General features: G+C 46.0%; 1 long non-coding RNA gene across 1 annotated transcript; it reads left to right on the top strand.

Moving 5' to 3' along the window:
• The first annotated feature begins 388 nt into the window (after positions 1-388).
• On the top strand, positions 389-15485 carry LOC120999573. The gene is made up of 5 exons (XR_005778562.1): positions 389-495; positions 6670-6675; positions 14918-15067; positions 15196-15375; positions 15445-15485. It is a non-coding gene; the product is annotated as an uncharacterized LOC120999573 (long non-coding RNA).
• Positions 15486-16176: the final 691 nt, after the last annotated feature.

Here is a 16176-nt window from a genome sequence, read left to right as displayed (position 1 = left end):
TCCCTGACTGTAAACCTGTCCCTAATCCTGACCCGCACAGGAGACCGCACAGAACACGGAGAGGACGCCCCGCAGCCCAACACACAGGACACTTACCTGAAGAGCTATTTTTCACCACCTATCTCAGGCTCTCGCATCACGTGACCTACACCTCTCAGGAGCCCATACATTTGCGACCTCTAGTGGGGCTGAAAGACCTTTCATGATGTCACGATCACGTGTAACCTGCGTGGGAGGAGTCAGTCTCCTGGCCGTTCAGCTGGAGGAGGTAAAGGACCTGTGATGACATCACGACCATGTGATCCTGTATGGGCGAGGTCAAGAAGATCACATGACCATGTTGTGCTGTGCTGGTTGGATAGTGACTAGAATAGCCTCGCTGCTGGTAGGGGGGTTATGTCACCGAAAGAGGTGGAGACTGGTGGTCTAAAGGGCAGGCTATCCACCTAAACACTCCAGTCTGCCTCCCCATACATGCTGTGTGAAGAAGTGGAGGTATGTGTGCAGTCACCGCCATTTTCTGTCATTAACCCCTTCACTACCTGCTCTCTGTTCTTGAATTACCTTCTATTCCTTATTAACACCAGGAGGGGGCTAGAGGGGTTCTCTGTAGGGATGCGCTGACTTGTGTTTCAATTTTGGCGAGCGCAAGGTGTGGGTTATCTAAGAATTCCGTTATGGATTCCGCTACCAAACTTGAAACACAAGTCCGCTCATCCCTAGCTCGGAGCACAGACCTCCCGGGAGTATTACCTCTATGGGGTACAGTGACTTATATACCGTGTGCTATATGGCGGTATTATTTCTGTACTGTGTGATGGACTTGTATAAGGGGCCACATGACCCTGCGACTGATCCTGCGGGGCATACCAAAAGGAATGACAGAATGGAATGCCCATAGACTATAAAGAAGCCAAACGGAATGCCCATAGACTTTGACAGGGGAAGAGAATTCCCATAGACTATAAAGAAGCCAAACGGAATGCCCATAGACTATAATGGGAAGCAAAGTGTCAGATAATTTGTAGGCAAATCTGAAAAAAAATATTAACTTATCCTTTACCACAGATCTTCCCCGTGTACAGTAACATCTTTTACAATTGAAATAACTTTGGATTTTTCCGCTTTTCTATGGAATGACAAGTGTGAACGACACCAAGAATGCCCATAGAATATAATTGGAAGAAAGATGGGCCTTGGAGACGAGAACCATATGACACATCAAATAAATCTTTAGCAGGCATACTCTCCAAGCACAGTGGCATTGATCTATATTGAGATTGGGTGGGATTATCATTATTTTCTAGAGTAAATAACACTACAAAATGCCCTGTCACGGGAAGTACGGGGAAGGAAAGACAACCAAAGGGAACCACAACTAAACAACAGACTAGGCCCCAAACCTAGGGAATAAAAAGGTCACCTCCTAGCAATCCCTTATACTCTCCCTAAGCTGTTAACAACATGTGCAAATCTCAATGGTAGAAATGCACATGCACAGGGACCTGAGACTGCTGAAACACTGCACCAAACCCTCAGCTTAGGGAACAGGGAAAGAGGCAACCGGCTCCTTCCAAACTGAAGCATAGTCAGGACAGACACACCAAGAAAAGGGAAAGGACTTAGCTTGAGAAGCAACTGGAACAGGAGAACCACCACACAAGCAGAGCACTCCACAGAAGAACTATCAGCTGCAGGGAAACAAGTAGGAGGCGGAACATATAAAGGGCCACCTGACTGATAATGAGCAGCATCTGCGAAGGGGTGGAAACCTGTCGGCAACAATGAAAACAAGAGAGATCTGCCAGATAGACTCCTGAGTCTTCCGTCTATCTGAACTTCTAAGATCTCTCCCAGGGCCGGCGGTGACATGCCCATAGTCTATAATGGTATAATAGATTTACCATGTAGGCATAATTACTTGACACTTAAAATAACTTTTAAGCAGATGTGCTGTTCAACACAGTAGCACGTTTTAGAATTCAGATGTACAGGGTTTACCATTGTTTTCTTTTGAAAAGGCAAGCCTGGTGACACAATGGAATGCCCATAGAGTATAAGGGAAAGCAAAAAATAAAAAATGAGCTCATTTCCAGGCAAATGTGTGTGGCGTAGAAAATTTGCATTGTTTTCTTCTAGGGAATAACATAAGTTAATACGGAAGTATTTGGGAGAGAAGGAAAGGGTCCTTGGGAGGAACAGCAGCAGGACCCTTTATTCTGAGCACTGGTGGCATAGGTAATACGTTGGGAGCTTTGACGCTATTTGCAGCAGGCAAGATGCATGATACCATTGGCGACGTATGGAACATAAAACCATGCAGTCGGTGGGGGTGAATGACCTAGGGCAGGTATTCTGCCCACACGTCGACCATCTGCTGCTGTCCCTATCTAGAAGAGATGAAACGTAGGTAGAAAGTGTCTTCTCGATGACAGCGGTTTTCATGTTTCAATCGTTTGACCGTCCGTGATCCTTACCCCCTTCTTTTGATTCCGGATTTGTTTAGTCAGATTGTCGGTGCCAAGGTGTTCTCTAAATTGGATCTGAGGGGAGCATATAATCTGGTAAGGATTAAGGAGGGGGATGAGTGGAAGACCGCATTTAATACCCCTGAGGGTCATTTTGAAAACCTGGTCATGCCCTTTGGGTTAACCAATGCTCCTGCGTTTTTTTAACACTTTGTCAATGACATCTTTCATCATCCGGTGGGGAGGTTTGTGGTTGTATACCTTGATGACATACTAATTTATTCGCCTAATATGGAGATTCATCAGGATCATGTGAGACAGGTGTTACAGATCCTAAGAGAGAATAAGTTGTATGCTAAGATGGAAAAGTGTGTATTTGCTGTACAGGAAGTGCAATTTCTGGGTTTTCTGCTCTCATCCAGAGAAGGTCCGTGCCGTGTTGGACTGGGATTGACCCGAACATCTGAAAGCGCTTATGCAGTTTTTGGGATTTACCAACCACTGCCGTAAATTTATCTTGAACTATTCGTTGGTGGTTAAACCTTTAACAGACATGACTAGGAAGGGTGCTGATATTTCTATCTGGTCTGATGCGGTATTATAGGCTTTTTCTGCTGTGAAAGAATGTTTTGCTTCGGCCCCTATTCTGGTGCAACCGGACGTGTCTCAGCCATTTATTGTTGAGGTTGACGCGTCCGAGGTAGGGGTAGGAGCAATCTTGTCGCAGGGTCCTTCACCCAGTAAATGACGCCCATGTGCATTTTTCTCTCGACTGCTGAAAATAATTATTATGTGGGTAATAGGGAATTGCTGGCCAATAAGTTGGTGTTCGAGGAACGGCGGCATTGGTTGGAAGGAGCAATTCATCCTATTACGGTAATTACGGATCCCAAGAATCTGGCCTACCTGGAGTCGGCTAAGCGACTGAACCCAAGGCAGGCCAGATGGTCATTGTTTTTCACCAGATTTAACTTCATCGTCACTTACTGTCCTGAGGTTAAGAACGTCAAGGCGGATGCTTTGTATTGTAGCTTTCCTGGGGGGGGTGAGTCTAATGACCCTAGTCCCATTTTATCTGAAGGGGTAGTCATATCCGCTCTTTATCCTGATCTCGAGGCCAGGGTGTTGGAGGCACAGGAGGATGCTCCGGACTCTTGTCCTCTGGGGAAATTGTTTGTTCCCTCCGAATTACATCACAAAGTGTTTGAGGAACATCACTGTACGGTGCTTGCTGGGCACCCTGGGAGCAGATCGACTGTCGAACTCCTCTCTCGCACATTCTGGTGGCCGGGGTTGCGCAATTGTGTTGAGGACTATGTGTCAGCCTGTGGTACCTGTGCACGTGCTAAGGTGACACATACTCGGCCTTCTGGATCTCGGCTTCCATTGCCCATCCCGCCCAGACAGTGGACCCATTTGTCCATAGACAAGAGAAGAGGATTTCTCTTCACAGGAAGGGCAATGGCTATAAGAAGATTGCAAAGATGTTAAACATACCAAGAGACACCATAGGAAGCATCATTCGCAAATTCAAGGCAAAGGGCACTGTTGAAACGCTACCTGGTCGTGGCAGAAAGAAGATGCTGACTTCGACTGCTGTGCGCTACCTGAAAGGGACACTGACAGGGCCAAAAAGCATATTAAGGTATATATATGATCGTACAGGTCTTATAAAGTGTATAAGAATCATGTAAGTATCCCCCCTGACCACCTTATAACTACAGTAATGTGAAGTTTTATAACCTGCTGATATCGGGTTCAATCTGCCCAAGGGGCGGTGCTTCACCTCAGCTTGCGCCCAGCCAGCCTCGCCGCAACTGCCGTTTGAAGCGCCGCCCAGCTCATCAATATTCACTTCGCTGGGCGGCTACTAGTGTCCCCGGCTATCTCCAGCGCATGCGCCCGGCAGCCTCACTGGCCGGGATCGCATCGCGCCTGCGCACAGTCTCATTCTCAGAGGCAGCCTCTGAGAATGAGACTGTGCGCAGGCGCGATGCGATCCCGGCCAGTGAGGGTGCCGGGCGCATGCGCTGAAGATAGCCGGGGACACTAGTAGCCGCCCAGCGCCGCCCAGCGAAGTGAATATTGATGAGCTGGGCGGCGCTTCAAACGGCAGTTGCAGCGAGGCTGGCTGGGCGCAAGCTGAGGTGAAGCACCGCCCCTTGGGCAGATTGAACCCGATATCAGCAGGTTATAAAACTTCACATTACTGTAGTTATAAGGTGGACAGGGGGGATACTTACATGATTCTTATACACTTTATAAGACCTGTACGATCATATATATACCTTAATATGCTTTTTGGCCCTGTCAGTGTCCTTTGAAGCGCAAAGTGGAGAAAAGTCCCCATGTGACTGCTGAGGAACTGAAAAAAGATTTGTCAGATGTGGGCACTGAAGTTTCAGCTCAGACAATAAGGCGCACACTGTGTAATGAAGGCCTCCATGCCAGAACTCCCAGGCGCACCCCCTTGCTGTCTCCAAAGAATAAGAAGAGTCGACTGCAGTATGCCAAAAGTCATGTGGACAAACCACAAAAGTTTTGGGATAGTGTTCTGTGGACTGATGAAACAAAATTGGGCCCATGGATCAACGCTATGTTTGGAGGAGGAAGAACAAGGCCTATGAAATAAAGAACACCTTGCCTACTGTGAAGCATGGTGGGGGGTCAATCATGCTTTGGGGCTGTTTTGCTTCTACAGGTACAGGGAAGCTTCAGCGTGTGCAAGGTACCATGAATTCTCTTCAGTACCAGGAGATATTGGATGAAAATGTGATGCAGTCTGTCACAAACCTGAGGCTTGGGAGACGTTGGACCTTTCAACAGGACAATGAACATTTTGAAGTGGCCATCGCAGTCACCAGACTTAAATTCGATTGAGAACCTCTGGTGGGACTTAAAGAAAGCAGTTGCAGCGCGCAAGCCTAAGAATGTGACTGAACTTGAGGCTTTTGCCCATGAAGAATGGGCGAAGATACCCGTAGATCGCTGCAAGACACTTGTGTCAAGCTATGCTTCACGTTTAAAAGCTGTTATAACTGGAAAAGGATGTTGTACTAAGTACTAAGATTGAATGTCACTTGGGGGTTGAATAAAACTGATAATGATGTGGGCACAGAAAAGACATTTGTGGTTATTTCATTATAAATGTTATGTTATATTTGTCTGACTTACAAGGGCCTCTTTGATTTAATCGTAAACAAGATGACTGAAATGATCAAAATCAATGTCAAACTGGCCAAAACACTAAATTTCAGTGGGGGTTGAATAATTTTGAACACAACTGTATTTCATAAATCTTTAGTAAAGAAATGTGTCGAACCTGTTGAGCCGTCCTCCTTACCTCCGGCTCCTGTCATGGTGGACAGCAATTTAGAATTTCAGATCAGCAGGATTGTGAACTCCCGAGTTCTTCGGAGATCCCTCCAGTATCTCGTTCATTGGAGAGGGTACGGACCAGAGGAGAAGATGTGGGTTCCAGCGACCGATGTTAATGCTAGTCGTCTGGTAAGAGCATTCCACAGAGCTCATCCTGATAGGGTCGGTCCTGGGTGCCCGGAGGTTACCCATAAAAGGGGGGGTACTGTCACGCCTGTGACAGGTCTTAGAAGGTCTGAAAGATTATCTGCACATTAGTGATCTGACAGTCTCTTTTGGTTTCACTTTGTGTGTTGCTGGTATGTCCACACCTCCTGTTCAGGTGTGGATCATGTGACCTTTATCTATCCCTATGTAGTCTGACTTTACCCAGACTTTCGTGACATATTTTGAGTAGCAGAACAGACAGTTGCTATATGGAATACTGCAACCCCCTCGGCTTAAAGGTCATTCTCAAGTGCTGCTGTCTGTAATCGAGGATGGAGAAAGAGTTCACTATCCTGAACTATCTGCTTACGGGTCTAGTCACCGGACAAGCGGAATCCGAGTTGTATGTCACACCCTTGCTTTTTCTTTATTGAAAGAAACTCAGTATTTATTAAGGGTGGTATTCCACACCAGGATAAACAAGGGTTTCCACCTGAACTCTAAAACCCTTACCTCTTGAACAACCTCGGTACTGCAATGGCTTCTTGTAACAAGGCATATGAGTGGCCGTAATGATGACCTATCACTACAAGAAGTCTCAAAAATTCTGTGTAACACAGAATTTCAAGAAAGTCAACTGATTTCACTGCCACCTGTACTACCAAGAGGTGGAGAGGTGGATGTTTATTGCCCACCAGATACTAATCCTGATCATGACTTCCGGTTTGATCAGTACAGATAGATATCTAAAGGATCAAACTTTCATGGTAAGCGCAAGTATCTTCCGGAAGTACTTAAAGGGACCCTGTCACCAGTTTTATGGTGTCCTAACTAAGGGCAACATAAATAAGTGACTAATTCTCTTAGCAAAATGCTGGGTCACTTTCTTTAATTGACCCAGTCAATCTGCCAACATCTTGTATTAAAAAGCTCCAGCTGATAATGATGAGTCATGAATATTCATGAGCTCCTGACTCTCCCCGCCCACCTGCTGATTGACAGTTATTTTCCATATGAATCAGCAGCAGGTGGGCAGGGGAGTGGCTATAGCTCTGAATTAAATATACGCTGGACTCACTGACATCACGCTGGACTCAAATCAGCTCATTAGCATGCGGCATCTTTGTGTGTATATTATGAGGTAACCATCTGTCACACCAGTAAGTGAATACATCTAAGGTACTTTTTAGTAGTTAATGATTGTATATAATTAGTTAGATTATAATCAAATATCCACATGACAGGTTCCCTTTAAAAGATACTACTACTTAAAGCAGTGATGCCCAACCTACAGCACGCAAGCCAAATCCGGCCCACGAAGCTGTGTCATGCGGCCCGTGCGACTCCCTGGAAAAAGTCTAATACACCTTAGACTTTTCCCCCACATTCATCAGCGCAGTGAGCGGTGTGAACGACACAGGCAGCTCAGCGATGCTGCCTGTGCCTGAAATAACCAATAGCAAAGCTTCTTACAGCAAGGAGCTTTGTTATTGGTTGGTATAGGCGCGCGCCGGAGCGATACATGTCCTGAAGCTGGCGGGAGCTGGAAGGAGGAGAGGCCGGCTCCCGGGGTGGCTGTTGTAAGGAGAGCGGGGCGCACTGCCCGAAGACCTTGGGAAACATGACAGGGCCACTGAAGTGATAAGAAGCCATGGACTCATGTGACTGGTCCCCAGTGACCCTGCTCCCACCTCCTCCTATCACCCCACGTGTGACCCTGCTCCTCCTGTCACCTGTATATGAGGGGGGGATGTGACATGACCCTGTACATGAGGGGGAGATGTGACCGGACCCTGTATATGAGGGGGAGAAGTGACAGGACCCTGTATATGAGGGGGAGACGTGACAGGACCCTGTATATGGGGGGAGATGTGACAGGACCTTGTATATGAGTGGGAGATGTGACAGGACCTTGTATATGAGGGGGAGGTGTGACAAGATCCTATATATGAGGGGGAGGTGTGACCCTGCTCCACCTTCCTCCTGTCACCCCACAGGGAAGAAGCTGAACAGACTCCAGCGAGTATGATGGGATCCGTTCAGTTTCCGTTCGGGATCTGTCTTTTTACCGGACACAAAAGTGCTGCATATGAGGCTTTTTGGTCTGGTCTTTCGACAGAATCTGCAACAGAGGGTTCAAACTCAGCCTCTAACGCAGATTTCAACAAGTGTAGGCCTACGTATTATGTATTTTAGTAATGCTCACACGTGCCCCCTCACAGTGTTTGCATTTCTTTCTTGCAAAGCTACCTGGTTCTGGCCCTCGAAATTTATACCATGTCTAGTGTGGCCCTCAGACGAAAAATGGTTGGGCACCACTGTATTATACCATTATAGACTATGGGCATGTCACTGCTGGCCCTGGGAGAGATCTTAAAAGTTAAGATAGACGGAAGACTCAGGAGTCTTATCTGACAGATCTCTCTTGTTTTCATTGTTGCTGACAGGTTTCCACCCCTTCGCAGATGCTGTTCATTATCAGTCAGGTGGATCTTTATATGTTCCGCCTCTCACTTGTTTCCCTGCAGCTGATAGTTCCTCTGTGGAGTGCTCCGCTTGTGTGGTGGTTCTCCTGTTCCAGTTACATCTCAAGCTAAGTCCTTTCCCTTTTCTTGGTGTGTCTGTCCTGGCTAGGCCTCAGTAAGACACTAGCTCCTTCAGTTTGGAAGGAGCCGGTTGCCTCTTTCCCTGTTCCCTAAGCTGAGGGTTTGGTGCAGTGTTTCAGCAGTCTCAGGTTTCTGTGCATGTGCATTTCTACCATTGATATTTGCACATGTTGTTAGCAGCTTAGGGAGAGTATCAGGGATTGCTAGGAAGTGACCTCTTCATTCCCTAGGTTTGGGGCCTAGTCTGTTGTTTAGTTGTAGTTCCCTTTGGTTGTCTTTCCTTCCCTGTACTTCCTGTGACATTATCTGCCGCCGAATACCGTTACTGTTTCCCCTGCTCTGTGTTGTCATGGATCCTGTCTCTGCACTGGTGGATCGCCTGCAGGGGTTGTCGCTGGAGGTAGCAGACCGCCGTGAATCTGTTGCAAGGTGTCAGGCGTCTGTCTCCGCCAGTGGGGTCCAAACCTGCTCTGAACCTAAGATCGCCCTCCTGGACCGATTTTTGCCGGAGGAAGTGACAACTTCGTTCGGTTCAGGGAGTCTTGCAAACTTTATTTTCGCTTACGCCCTCAATCCTCTGGTGACGAGAGTCAAAAGGTGAACATAGTTATTTCTTTATTGAATGGTGACGCTCAATCCTGGGCCTTTGCTTTGCCGACCGGATCCCAATCCCTCCGGTCGGTGGATAATTTTTTCAGAGCCTTGGGACTTATTTATGACGGCCCAGACCGAGTTTCTCTGGCTGAATCTATGTTGCGCGGCTTGCAACAGGGAAATCAGTCTGCTGAGTCCTATTGCTCTGAATTCAGGAGGTGGGCAACAGATTCTGAGTGGAATGACCCTGCTCTCCGGAGTCGGTTCTGTTAGGGGCTCAGAGACAAAAAGATGACCTAGCACTCCATAAAAATCCTGTTTCATTAAAAGCTGCCCTGTCTCTTGCGGTACAAATTGATAGACGTCTGAGGGAAAGGTGCAAGACTCCGTTCTCTCGGGACGTATTACCTGAAGGGAGGTCGGTTCCCTCTGACTTGGGGTACTGAGACACCTGAGCCCATGTTTGAAGATGGACCTATGCAATTGGGACGGGTCTCTCTCCAGACCCTGGTGATAAGAACTTCAGGGCTAGAAAGAGACTTTTTTTTGTGGTAAAGGGGGTCATTTTTTTATTTATATTTTTTTAGAATTCAACGGCTGTTCAGAAGCTTAATTTGGTGTAAAAAAAAAGGGAAGGATGCAGGTGGGTTAGCCATTCCGAATCTGTGGCTGTATTTAATTTCCTCACAGTTGCAGCAGCTGAGGGGTTGGGGGAGGACTCCGGGTGACAACGCATCTGGGCGGCTGATGGCACATATCATAGAAAGTGAATTGCCGGCTGTCCTATTGGAACATAGTGGTCTCTCTGACAAGGTGGTGAAGCATCCTACTCTAAACCTGATACACAGGGTTTGGCATAAATGTCGTGCTCTGTTATCTATATGGGGTTTCACACAGGTCACCCCTCTATGCAAAAATCCTCAGCTGCCAGAGATATTCCGTTTAGAAGGGTTTTCTCCCTGGGCATGGAAGGATGTCGTATTCCTATACTAGCTGCCTGGTCTTCACTTTCCACCTTTTTTTAGACCTCAATTGGATGTGGTAAAGAATCGGGACTTGTTCTTCGCCCATAGAGTATTATCTACAGTGGTGCCACCCTGTTTTTTGATTTCTGTTATTCCTCCTAGTAGTCCGTGCTGCTGTGGAGGTTTTGGGGAAAGATGACAATTACTTACCATTAATTTGATTTTCCTCTAGCCTCCACAGTGGCACACAATTCCTCCCCCCCCCCCCCCCCCCCCAAATATATGTATTCACAATGGTTTTCAGATATTGCTAAATGTACCTGTTGTTTGAAGATATAAAATTAACAGTTTGTTGCATCCATTTGAGATTTTTTCGGTTATTAACTGGAGCAGGTAAGGGGAGGGGGCTATTTAAAGCACTCCAAGCTGTTTCCTGTCCTTAGGGAGGCGGCGTAATCTCCTAGTAGTCCGTGCCGCTGTGGAGGCTAGAGGAAAATCTAATTATCTGTAAGTAATTGTTATCTTTTAGGAAAGTGGGATCAAGACCATGATATTCACTTGTCAAGCGCAAGTTTTAAAATTTAGATCCATCCTCACTTGGAGCAGTGACGTGATGACGTGGCACGCTGCGTTGCATCTTCTCCTCCCTCCTACCCTGCTGCCCCAGGTGATCCACGCCGAGACAGGTCCTGCCGCACTGACCGATGCATCCATAGTGGCCAGTCTGAGACAGGACTCCCAGAATGGTCTCCCGCCTGAGTAAAGCTTTCTCCTTCGCTGGCACTCCTTGGATGTTTCCCATGGCACTGGTGCCTGCACATTTCCTGGACCTCCATGCTCTCTGCCCCTTCGTTCCGGTTTTCTCTACTTCTGGATCCAGGCTGGTCTGAGGTTTGCAGAGCTGTCGCTCCATATTGTGTTTGACATCCTGGTGTTTTGGAACCTGACGCCTGCTCCATTGTAACTGTGTTGTTCCCCTGTGTCTGTTGTTATCTGTTTGCCCCTCGTTTTTCAGCTTGGTGCTAACTCGGATTGTCCTGCATATCTCTGCCTGGTTCCTCTGGCTCCCCGTGGTTGGGGGCATTTGGTTGCAGGTTGTAACCTGGAAATCTGTGCTCCCCCTATATTCCTCAGCGTATGTCTGAGTTATCCTCCCCCTTGCTCTTTGTAATCAGCTCCTCTACCATTAATTTTCAGTAATTACTGTCCGGACCCCTCTCCAACTTAACCCCTCTGCTTCACCTATATATTGTCCTCCCCTGTTTATTTGGAATTGTATGTCAGCTCCAAGCTGGCAGGCTGTGAATGAATCTTTTACATAACAAGCTTGCTGATATTTAGCTGAGGAGACTGGCTTCAATTAATGCGAGAGGACAAGAACTCTAAAACTAAAAAGTTAAGAAAACTGAAGGGGGGGGGACTTCTGAATAAGGTTAATCTGAGAGAAAAAATAGGAAAGAGATAGGGGGAAAGGAAGTAAAATGGCCCCTAAACAAAATAGGCGATCCGCTGAACCACACATCCACTAAAACAACCCAGAAAGTCTCTGATTCTGCTAAGATCGATAAATTTTTTAAATCTCCAAAAGTCCTAACTACCAGGGCTGGGCAGAAAGGACTCCCATGATTTCGATATAGAAATAAAGTGTGGATCTAGAATGGAGGATACAGAGGAGGATGATCTTCAGCAGGCAGGGGGAGGGGGGGGGGGGGGGATAACCAAAACGCTTTGTCTAAAGATAAACCCTCTCCATTGAAGGAAATCTTAGCTGCCGTTAAAAAAAACGGAGAACTAATTAAAGATATCTCAACCCAACTTGGGGCAATCCAAATTGATGTGGTCTTGATAAGAGACAACAGTTCTAAAATCTGGGACAAAGTGACTACCATAGAAAAAACGGTGGAGGTTTTGGAGAAGGATGCTAAAATGTTCAAAACCGGAATTCCCAAGCTGAGATCAGAGGGTAGCACTTTTAAAGCAAAGATGGTAGATTTGGAAGATAGGTCCAGGCGAAATAATGTGAGAATGTTGGGCTTACCAGAGGGCATGGAAGGGGACAATCCTGGAAATATGCTACAGACTTTAATTTTGGAGAAGTTCAGGATAGAATATTCTTCGCCTTTTTTTTTTTTGTGTGTGTGGAAAGGGTCCATCGGGACCCAGGGGGTAAGGTAAACAAACTCCCGGGAGACAACCTCAAATACTTCTCGCGAAGATGCTTCTCCTATCTTATATAACGGAAATAAACTATCTTTTTTTCCCCGGATTTCTTTAAGGACACTCAAGAAAAGAGACATAATTTCACTGAGGCCAAGAGACAACTTCGTGAAAAGTGCATTAAATATTTGTTTGTTTTTCCGGCCAAATTGCGAATAATTTTAAAGAATGAAATACTTTTTTTTTGAGTCTTCAAACTCTAGTAGACTGGCTTGACCGGAATGATATTTGAACGTTTTCTTTCTCCCGGCATGGAGGGAGGAGGGTAGGTGGTATTAGGTGAGAGTTCTGTCCCAAAGAAGGTGGCGGATCATGGGGAGTAGGGTGGGGATTGGGGGCGGGAAGGAGTGGGATGTAGTTTGTGGGGAGGTCTGGGTGAGTTATGGGAGGGAATGCGGTGCGTCTCTCTTGAGGAGGAAGAGGGGAGGTCTTATTATTTTTTATTGTTTTTTCTTTTTTGGTTTTTTGGGGCTTTGCTTTAGTTGTCTAAATGTCAATTAAAATACTAACTTGGAATGTTCGGGGACTTGGTGATAGGCTTAAAAGATAAGTGGTTTTTGACCTGGTTCAGACCCATTTGCCTGCAATCGTGTGCCTAGTGAAGACACATCTTACTGGGGAAACGGCTCTGTGCCTTGATAGAGGATGAGCTGCGCAGACATATCATTCTATCTTCTCCAGTTATTCTAGAGGAGTTTCAGTTTTAGTTCATAAATGGATTGACTTTCTCTGCCAGACATCCTCCATCGATAAATATGGAAGATATGTTTTCCTGTATGGAAAACTTACTGGAAAATTATGTATCCTGGCTTTTGTGTATATCCCCCCACCCACCCTTTTCTTTTGGGGTACTTAACTCGTTGTTATTCTTTATAGATCGTTGGCCTGAATGCCCAGTAATAATTAATGGGGATTTTAACTGCGTTATTAATCCAATGATTGATAGGACTTCAATGGGGGGTAATATGCAGTTGCCCTTACAAGGGTCACCCCTGGCAAGATTTTGTCAGGAATCTGGTATTGTTGATGTATGGGGCCTTGTAGGGAGAGGGGAAGAGAACCTTCTCATGTGTAAGTCTGGAAACTCCATGTCCAGGATAGATCTGGCTCTAATAAATAGACTACTTGAGATGTATTAAAGGGGTTCTGCAGTTTGTTTAAACAGATCTATCCTCTGGATAGATCATCAGCATCTGACCGGCGGGGGTCTGACCCCCCCCCTCCCCGATCAGCTGTTTGAGAAGGCAGCAGCACCGTGGCCTTCTCACTGTTTACCGCTGGCCCAGTGACGTCACGACTAGTATCAACTGCCTGGGCGCGGCTAAGCTCCGTTCACTTGAATGGAGCTTAGCCCTGCCCAGGCCAGTTGATACTAGTCGTGACGTCACATAGGGCACAACTACGTTGCTACATGCATCCATCTTGGATGGATTTTTTTGCGACTGTCGGCTCACAGTCGCAACATGTCGCAGTGCGACACCATAGCCTATCATTATAAAAATTGTTGAGACAAAATGTCGCACAACATATTCTCGTCATGTAGCTCTAGCCTTAAAGGGGCAGGGCACTGTGGAGGTCACTGTTAAAGGGGCAGGGCCCTGTGGAGGTCACTGTTAAAGGGGCAGGGCCCTGTGGAGGTCACTGTTAAAGGGGCAGGGCCTTGTGGAGGTCACTGTTAAAGGGGCGGGCACCGTGGAGCTCACTGTTAAAGGGGCGAGCACCGTGGAGCTCACTGTTAAAGGGGCGGGCACTGTGGAGGTCACTGAGAAAGGGATGGACACTGTGGAGGTCACTGTTAAAGGGGTGGGGTGCTGTATAGGTCACAGTTAAGGGGGCGTGCCCCTAAGAAGGTCAATGTCAAGGGAGTGAGGTGCTGTGAAACTCGCTGTTAAAGGGGTGGGCTGCTGTCAAGCTCAAAGTTAAGGGGATGGGCTGCTGTAGACATCCCATTGTAAGGAGACGGGGCACTGTGGGGGGGTCAGTGTTAAGGAATGAGGGGCAGTGGAGTTCACTGTTAAGGGGGCAGGGTGCTGTAGAGGTCACAGTTATGGGAATACTGTGGATATCTTTAAACGACGCACAGAAACATTAAATGAAATAGATGAAATATACCCGTGTGAAGCCGGGTCCTTCTGCTAGTATATGTATGTGTGTGTGTGTGTGTGTATGTATATGTGTGTGTATATATATATATATATATATATATAATTGTTTGACTTTCAATAAAATATATTAAAAAAGATAAATAAATAAAATTGAGATCCATCTGATAACAGAACCCCTTTAAATCTTGAGATATCAACTTATAGGACTAGGGCAGGGTGATCTAACAGATTACAGCTTTATACTGGCATTACCGCTCTGACCTGTAATAATCTATAGTGGTAATATGAAGGTGCGACATGAAGGAACTGCCTTCATAAAATATTGAACATTTACACTTTATTATATCCTGCAATGTTTCCTTTTATTATCTCCAGTTGTTGTATTTTTATATAGTATTTTGTATGATTTTACATCGGCTCATCTTCTCTTCATTCAGGTTCCTACAACATAGAATTGGCTCAGCGTATATCTCCTATATAAGATCATTCTCCTGATTGACCCGTCAAGGATGGATAGGGATGGGGACAAGATGGCAGAGAGTATAATAAATCTCACCCTCGAGATCCTTTTCCAGGTTACTGGAGAGGTGAGAGATTCTGTTGTCACATTACATCATCTTCTCTATGTTACTAACAGATGGACATGACTGGAGAGGTGAGGGACTGACTGGAGATGTATGGAGTGATATTTATTACTGTGTCTCTCCATAACCAGGACTACACAGTAGTGAAGAAGACCTCTAGTGAGCATTGTCAGGCCCCTGTGTTTGAAGGATGGGGAAAAACCTGGGGCACAATCTCTGGACGAACACCTCAACTCCTGATACATGGGAAACTCCACAAAGACAAGATCCTTGAACTCACCAACAAGATATTTGCGCTGCTGACTGGAGAGGTGACATTGCTGGGACATTATACAGTAACACTAATGTTGCCTGGGTAATGACTTTCATTGTGTTCTCAGGTTCCTATAAGGTGTCAGGATGTCGCTGTCTATTTCTCCATGGAGGAGTGGGAGTATTTAGAAGGACACAAAGATCTGTACAAGGTTGTCATGATGGAGGATCACCAACCCCTCAGATCATCAGGTAATAAACATGACTAAATACACACGTCCTCTCATTATTTGTATGCAAAGATTGAATTCCGTCACTGTATGTCTCTCCTACAGTTAGATCCAGTGAGAGAACAAAACCAGAGAGATGTCCTAGTCCTCTTCTTCTACAGCATGGTTTAGAAGAACATCACAATGGTCAGGTAGATGGAGATAAGATCTCATGTTTCCTATAATCTGTAAAAGAGCTGTAAAGGTCTTGTGTTAGTCTTGTTTTACCCAACAGTATTATATATTTTATAATTGTATAATGTGAAAGGTGGATATAGTAGCAATACAGCTGACCACAGATGTTACATGTCGTCTGGATCTTCTCACAGTTTTCTGGCTATGGAGACTGCTGGTTGGAATAAGGAACTAACAGGTTGTATTTATACAGGAAACCTGCAGATATTTGGGTCAGATAATGAAACGTAGCAGATGTGGATCCGCTATGTCTTTTGAACAGATTCGACTTGGAGCTACTCCTGAGGGCGTTATTTAAGTGATCCCCCTTCAACCTTTATCCCCCATATATGGACCTAGACTCTTCTGCAGGGAATCCACCAGGCCGTTAACTCTTGAAGTTGCTTCTGTACCAGT

Source organism: Bufo bufo, chromosome 4 (genome assembly GCF_905171765.1).
Source record: "Bufo bufo chromosome 4, aBufBuf1.1, whole genome shotgun sequence".
In the NCBI taxonomy this organism is placed as follows: Eukaryota; Metazoa; Chordata; class Amphibia; order Anura; family Bufonidae; genus Bufo; species Bufo bufo.
Note: the sequence above shows the minus strand (reverse complement) of the source record. Positions and strands in the feature narration are given on the sequence as shown.